Source organism: Lipotes vexillifer, unplaced genomic scaffold (genome assembly GCF_000442215.2).
Source record: "Lipotes vexillifer unplaced genomic scaffold, Lipotes_vexillifer_v1.1 scaffold820, whole genome shotgun sequence".
NCBI lineage: Eukaryota > Metazoa > Chordata > Mammalia > Artiodactyla > Lipotidae > Lipotes > Lipotes vexillifer.
Genome location: NW_006790074.1, coordinates 267,062 through 274,112, shown reverse-complemented (window position 1 = coordinate 274,112; position 7,051 = coordinate 267,062).

The window sequence follows — 7,051 nt, the reverse complement described above, 5'->3', positions numbered from 1 at the left end:
GCCTGCGTACATTAGAGTGAGGGGCAGTAACCAGGTGCCAAGGATCGTTTTCCCATGGGGTTCCCATCACTTATCTCAGTTCAGACCTGGATTCCCCCTCTTGCTGGCTCTGTGACCTTTGGAAAGTTACTGAACCTCTCTGAGCATTCTTGTCCTCAGCTGTAAAATGGAACTGGTAACAGTACGCAGCTAAGAGAGAGGTGAGCAGTGGCAGGTGGTAGAAGTTAGAGGTTCCAAAGCACTTGACATAGTATCTGGCGCACAACATAAGTCTCAACAAAAGTTGATACTGTTAAGATTTTACAGTTGTGCACTGCCTTACAGAATACTGGTGTGGGAAATTGTGAAAATTTAGGAACATGCGAGGGTCACTTCTCTTAGACAGTAAATGAATCATTTTGAAGGGGAGGTGACCACTTTGAGAGTGTGTGAACTTGGAGGGTTGCTGTGTGCTTAGCACTGTGCTGGGTACTTTATTTGCATCTGTGTCCGTAATCAGTTTAACGGTCCGAGAGGTACGGGTATTATTACCTCAGAGAGGAGGAAACTGAGACTGGAGACCTACAGGAACTCATCTCTCTCCTCTTCACCCCAAACGAGTTTCGGGGTTGTTGGGGCCATGTGCTAGGCGGTCTCTCCCACAGTGGATGCTTGTCTCCTCTGTGAGTCTGATCAGATGCCTGGCTCTGTTTATTTCTGATCCTTGAGCTGTTAGAGATCCTGAGTTATCAGCCGAAAAAATGCATTATGAATAAAAACACTGATAAACAGCTGTCCTAGGAAATTGAGTCCTTAACGGTGTCCTTCTGAGCACCACTCAGCACTCCGTGGTCCCTGGGTCTCCTCAGAGGGTACCTGCTGTGACTCTTTCTTCTAGAAACTGGATGAGGGACTTGCAACCCAGATTTTGAGTCGTCTATGAATGAGGCTTCCTGATTCCTGAATTATTGTATATGGATGATCTTACACGTTTAATCGTGACAGCACATTTGGTGTATGTTGATCTGTATTGGAAAGGATGAAGTGAGGTTCATTTGAGGCCATTCTGAAGGGCCCATGGGAGGTGGTCTGCATCCCTGGAACACCTCAGGAGTGTTTCAGAAAGTTTCCCCATTGATTTCTGTGAATCTTCAGGGTTAGCTGTGTGTAATTTGGGAGTTTTGACCCTTTGGTTCCTGTATGGGTCATAGAACTACAGCTTCGTAGCTTCAGGAAATCCTCAAGTCGTTTGGACCAAACCCCTTGTTTCATTCATTATTATTTATTCTGCAGATATTTACTCAGTAACTAACAGGTGCTAGGGCCAGCCCATGCTTTCAAGGAGCTCCCACAGCCTGTGGGAGAGATGAGTCCTGGACAGGGGCTGATGAAGGTACGGAGGTTTGTCAAATACAGAGAAGCTTTCCCCAAAATCTGTTCCATGAAATAAATGCCATGGGCCCAGATAAAAGGTTTCATGGTAAAAGGTTTCATGATATAATAGGTTTGGAAATGTTGGCATATGAATATTGGCGGAGAGTCCAGAAAGGTGCCTGATTCCGAGAGTCTGGAAATTATACTTTCAATGATAATGATTATTTTGAGAGTGTGATATGTACCTGGCATGGATGTAAGTGCCTTATGTGGATAATCTTATTTTATAAAATCCAGTGATTTGGGCGGGCCGTAATTTATAAACTGCTTTTGTATTGTTAGAAATTTAGATTACTTCCCATTAGATTTTCATGGGCTAAAGACTGATCTTTTTACTTCAGGAAGGGTTTCTCAAGGCTTCCCTGGTGGCGCAGTGGTTGAGAGTCCGCCTGCCAATGCAGGGGACACGGGTTCGTGCCGCGGTCTGGGAAGATCCCACATGCCTTGGAGCGGCTGGGCCCGTGAGCCATGGCTGCTGAGCCTGCGCCTCCGGAGCCTGTGCTCCGCAACGGGAGAGACCACAACAGTGAGAGGCCCGCGTACCGCAAAAAAAAAAAAAAAAAAGAAGGTTTTCTCAGTGCAGTGGAATGTTATCCAGCCATTAAAAAGGAATGAAATTCTGACATGCTGCAACATGGATGAACCTTGAGGACATTATGCTAAGTGAAATAAGCCAGTCACTAAAAGACAAATACAGTAGGATCTCTCTTATAGGAGGCACTAAGAGTAGTGAGTTCATAGAGATACAGATAGACAGCACACTGGTGGCTGCCCCATGCTGGCAGGAGCGGAAATGGGGAATTATTGGTTAACGGATACAGAGTTTCATTTCTGCAAGATGCAAAGTGTTCTGGAGATGGGTTGTACAACAGTGTGAATGTACTTAACACTCCTGAGCTTAAAGATGGTTAAGATGGTAGCTTTTATGTTATGTGTTTGTTTTTAACCACAATAAAACAAAAATACTGTTTTGGAAAAAAAGTCATATGGTGAGAATTAAAATTCACAAATCATGGGATATGATGGACCTCAAGTTGATAGGCATGTGAATGCTGAATATACACATCTGTGTGCTTAATTATTTTAACTGGGGTTTGAGATTAAAAAATATCAATTGGAGTAGTTTTGTTCTACTTTTTTTTTAAAAAAAAAAGAGGGCTTCTCAAGCTTTTGAAGGCTTTGCCAGTTGATGCCCATAAAAAGGGGACTTTGGACTTGAATGTGGTTGCTTGAGTTCCCTTTGAGGCTTGAGTGAGCACGGGCTGGTATCTCCAAAATTTGCTTTTTTGAGAAAATGTTTGCACTTACTTGAACTATTTGGCTATGTTTCTAAGTTAGTGTGTGAGAGCTGTATGTTGAAGTAAAGGTACTAGGAGGAGGGACAGTAGTGATTTGGGGCTGGTGATCGGGATTTAGGCCAACTCCCTCATTTTATAGAAAATGAAAGCAAAAGTTGTAAAATCCATGATTGAAGTTCTCTTTAAGAAATCTTTATGTTTTTGACCCTTTGTTTTAAAAACCACATTGATTGGTGGGGACAGATGGTTACTAGACTTATGGTGATCATTTCATAACATATGCAAATGTCAAATCACTATGTAGTACACCTGAAACTAACAGAATATGGTATGTCAGTTATATTTCAATTAAAAAAAAACCCTATTGATTTCAGGGGGACAATGGCATTTTGCAAAGGGAGAAACTATTTCAAACTTTTGTGTAAGGATCCTATAGACTGCGTCGAAGTACAGATTAAAGAAAATTCGAATGAGGGTTCAATCCATTAATGAGTTTTCAAAACCTTTTAGAGCCCATGTTCATTACCTACCATTTCTCTGTGTAGAGCATCCTTCCACGCTGATCAGTTCCTATCTGCTCTGAGACTTCCTTTTAGCAGCTGCAGAGTTCACGTCTCTGTGGCTGCACCGTAATTGGCTCCACCCTCTTAACGTGTTTGCTTGTTCTTAGCCTTCACTGTGATAAGCACCCTTGGTCTGTGCATCCTCGGGCCAAAAAGCCACATGCATTTAGCCAAGCTGTCCTTCTGAATTTATTACCCATCTCTCCACTATAAGTTTCTTAAAAGTCTTATCAAATTGAGCATTGTTATAGTTTTTAAATCTTTGTCAGTGTGATAAAGAGATTTTTTTGGATCACAATTAAGGGTCCTGAAAATGTTTGGTGTGTGTGTTTGTATACTTCTTTTTGGGGGAGGGGAGAGAATCTTCATATCCTTTGCCCATTTTTCTTCTTTTAAGTGTCCCTGGTTTAATTTCACTGCCGCGCCTACTTAGCTTGTATTCCCCACCTCTGAGTTCTTTTTGTCCATCTGTTTAATAGTGATAGCTCACAAGGTGTGGTCCGAATACCTGCAGCTCCTCGGGGAAGAGTGGGGTCGTTATGTCTTTAAATATCTCAGAGTACCCTATAACAATAGCTTAATTGGTTCCCTTCTGGAAGGTCTTCTAGTCCACGCCCTCAGGCCTCTGCTGCCCACAATATTTTGGGAGTTCTTCTTGAGAATTCCAGGCTTTTTCTTACTGGGCGGCTTCTCTGTTTGTCTGTACTTGAATCACTGAGGAGATGTTGTCGATACAATCCTGTTTTTTATCTCTGGCTCCCTATCACTTTTCACCAGGGATGTACAGGCTCCCGCACCTCTTCTTACTTTATATTTGTGTGTTCATTTTAGTGAGGGCAGGGAGTTTATCACCATTTACAGTAGGAACTCTTGGTGTATTTTGGTAAATAACTACATATTGAGGGCTGTAGTTTCCCTTCATCAGACGGCACCATGTTGAGTAAATCTCTGTTAACTTTCCTCTTTTTTCTCTTTTTTTCTTATTAAAAAAAAAAATGAACTGTAAATATATCATTACTAGAACAATAATTCTCAAACTTTCTTGGCCCCAGGAAAATGATTGAGGATCCCAAAGAGCTTTTGTTCGTGTGTGTCACCTTGATTTACATATATTGTATTAGAAATCAAAACAGAAAATTTTAAACCACAAGGATTCAGAAGTACACATTCCCTTCGTTAACCTTCAGAACAAAGGTATCAGCACACATCATATAAGTCTCTGGAGAGCTCCAACGTACCACCTATGAGAGAATGATAGTGAAAGTACTTTAGAAAATCATTTTGACCTTGCAGACCGTTTAAACTGCTCTCAGGGAACCCCAGGGGTTCTCAGGCCACACTTTGAGAACTGTCCTGCTAAAGACTGTGTCTCAGGCTTTCTGCCTTGTTCATCATGGTCATGTTTGGCATTTTTTCTGGGTATATGTGTGCATACCCACAGTATGTGGTATGTGGAGGTGGGCTGGGAGGAAAGGGGCCGTGGCTGAATTGAAAGTTAATGTCTAAGGCAGTAGCGCTCTCCTGAAACGTGTGGAGACATCTCTTGCATGTAGGTTTGCTGTTACTGGAACCAAGTGGGGTTCTCAGTAGCCTCTGCCATGCACCATCCCTTTTCTAGCAGGTATTGTTTAGGCCCATCCAGATTTTACACGGGGGTGTGGACCCTGGGTCAGGCCGATGTTGCTGGAATGGCCCCTAGAGAGAGTGACCTGCTAGTCCCCAGACCCTTAACCTGCTGCCCTTGGATTCCTGAGAGCCTATGAATGGGCTGATTTTCCTGAACCTGCGTGTGTTTTTTTGGCATAAGGTCTGTAGTTTGCATCATATTCTTAAAGAAGTCCTCTAATTTCATGCTGTAGCTTAAGGTTGGGGCATGCCTTAAAGCTCTTGGAGAGTTGAGAATATACGGTGGTTGGAAAGGGTTTAAGAGAGATATCACATCTTACATAATTCAGTATACAAAAAAAAGATGGCTGTTTTTTAGAGGGACGCATGTCTTCCCCAGGATGCTCATGCATAGCTCTTCCCACACTCCACGTGGCTGCCAGGTGACCTAGGTATGCTCATTTCAGGGTAGGTGTCATCATTTTAGCTGTGGTCCAGTCTGTTGATTTGCTTAGAGCTGCTTCAAGACAGGTTTCAGTTAGTAAATGAGGCCACACACTCTGTAATTTGTTCTGTACTGGTACCTGATTGGTTGAATGGAACTTCACTTGCAGTTCTTTTATCGAAACTGAAGAATTCAATTGGAAGTACCTTGGCTTGAAGGAAGCAGAATTTACAGTCTGATCCCACATCATCTTGGGGTCCTTATTTTCTGAAGATTCTGTTCTGTTTTCTTCAGAGACTCTAAGTCACTGAGCTCCTTTCTCTGGATTGTCCCGTAGATTCCCCGTGAGGAGCCGCTGCTGGTGTGCCAGACCTCCTGGGGGCCGTCTGCCCGACTGCCCCTGACTCCGGCAGCGGGGTCCCTGATGGCAGTGGGCACCTCCCCGTGAAACCTGCCAAGCTGGACGCCACAGCTCTGCACGACGACACTTTGGCCAACTCCGTGCCCCCTTCGGAGGCGTGCAACCATGCAGTCCTAGCCTGCAGCCCGGGCATCCCTGAGGAACACTATGTAAGCGAGGCTGTGGAAGATGCTCCCGGCTGCAGAGGGTACCGGGATGCCTGCACCATCACTGGTAAGGGCACCTCTCCCTGCCAGGGACGGGGGAAGTCAGTGAGGACCGGGGAAGGGTGGGGCCGTAGGAGTGGGTCCCGGGGAGGGATGTGGAGAGTGGGGAGGCACTACCAAAGTGCAAAGAGTCTGAGCTTTGGGATCATGAGACTGGCCATCCAGAACTGACTTGTCTGAGATGAAGACAGCACCTCATAGAACTGTCGTGGAGGTTAAAGACGGGATCACTGAACCTTGAGCAGCGTCCCTGGCCCGTAGCGGGGCTCAGTGTAGTTTGGCCCCTTGCCCCTCTCTCTGAGGCTCAGTTTCTTCAGACATAAGATAGGTGTAATGGAAATAACATGCCATGATGCTGTGGGCTGCAGCAGTGGGGAACTCCCTGCAGCGCCCTTTGTACACTGTCAAGTTTTGCAGAGACAAAAACTTTGTCCAGTTTTGTCAGTCATGCCTTCCCAGTGTCTTGAGAACAGGGCGCTCACCCTCCAGCACACTGGCAACATCTGCTATTCAGGCACATTGTAACGGAGCTCTGGTTTGTGTCTTTCCTCAAGGGATCATTGAGACAACTGCTTGGAGCCAGCACAGGAGGGGAATGGTGTGTAGCTTTCCCCTGTTCTCTCTCCGGTTAGGCATTGGGGGCCCCCAGCCCCACCCCATGTCAAGAGCTTCCTGGGTGTGAGGGGCTTGGAGGTGCCGGGATCCCAGCCGAATGCCTGGGTGCTGAACTCCTGAGCTCCCGATTGCACCAGGGGCCTCCCCTCCACTTGTGCACTAAATCCTCCCGCTGCTTGCCTGTGCCCTGAAGGACACGCTTCCGGCCCCCGTCCTCTCTCTGCTACACCATCCGTTTCTCCTTGCTCCTGGATCTTTCCTGTTAGCACAAAAGCATGCTATCATCTCTCCCTTCTTAAAAAGAATCCTTCTTTGCTCTGCTTTCCCTGCAGCTAGCGTCTGTGTCTCTGCTCCTCTGTTTGCTCTGTTTTTCCTCCTGTTTTTCTCCTGTGTCCACCACGAGCAGGCTTGTGACCCCACTGTGCCCCCAGTGCTGACGGCCTCATTCGGTTCAGGGGTCCATCCTTAACCTTCTCAGCAGGAGT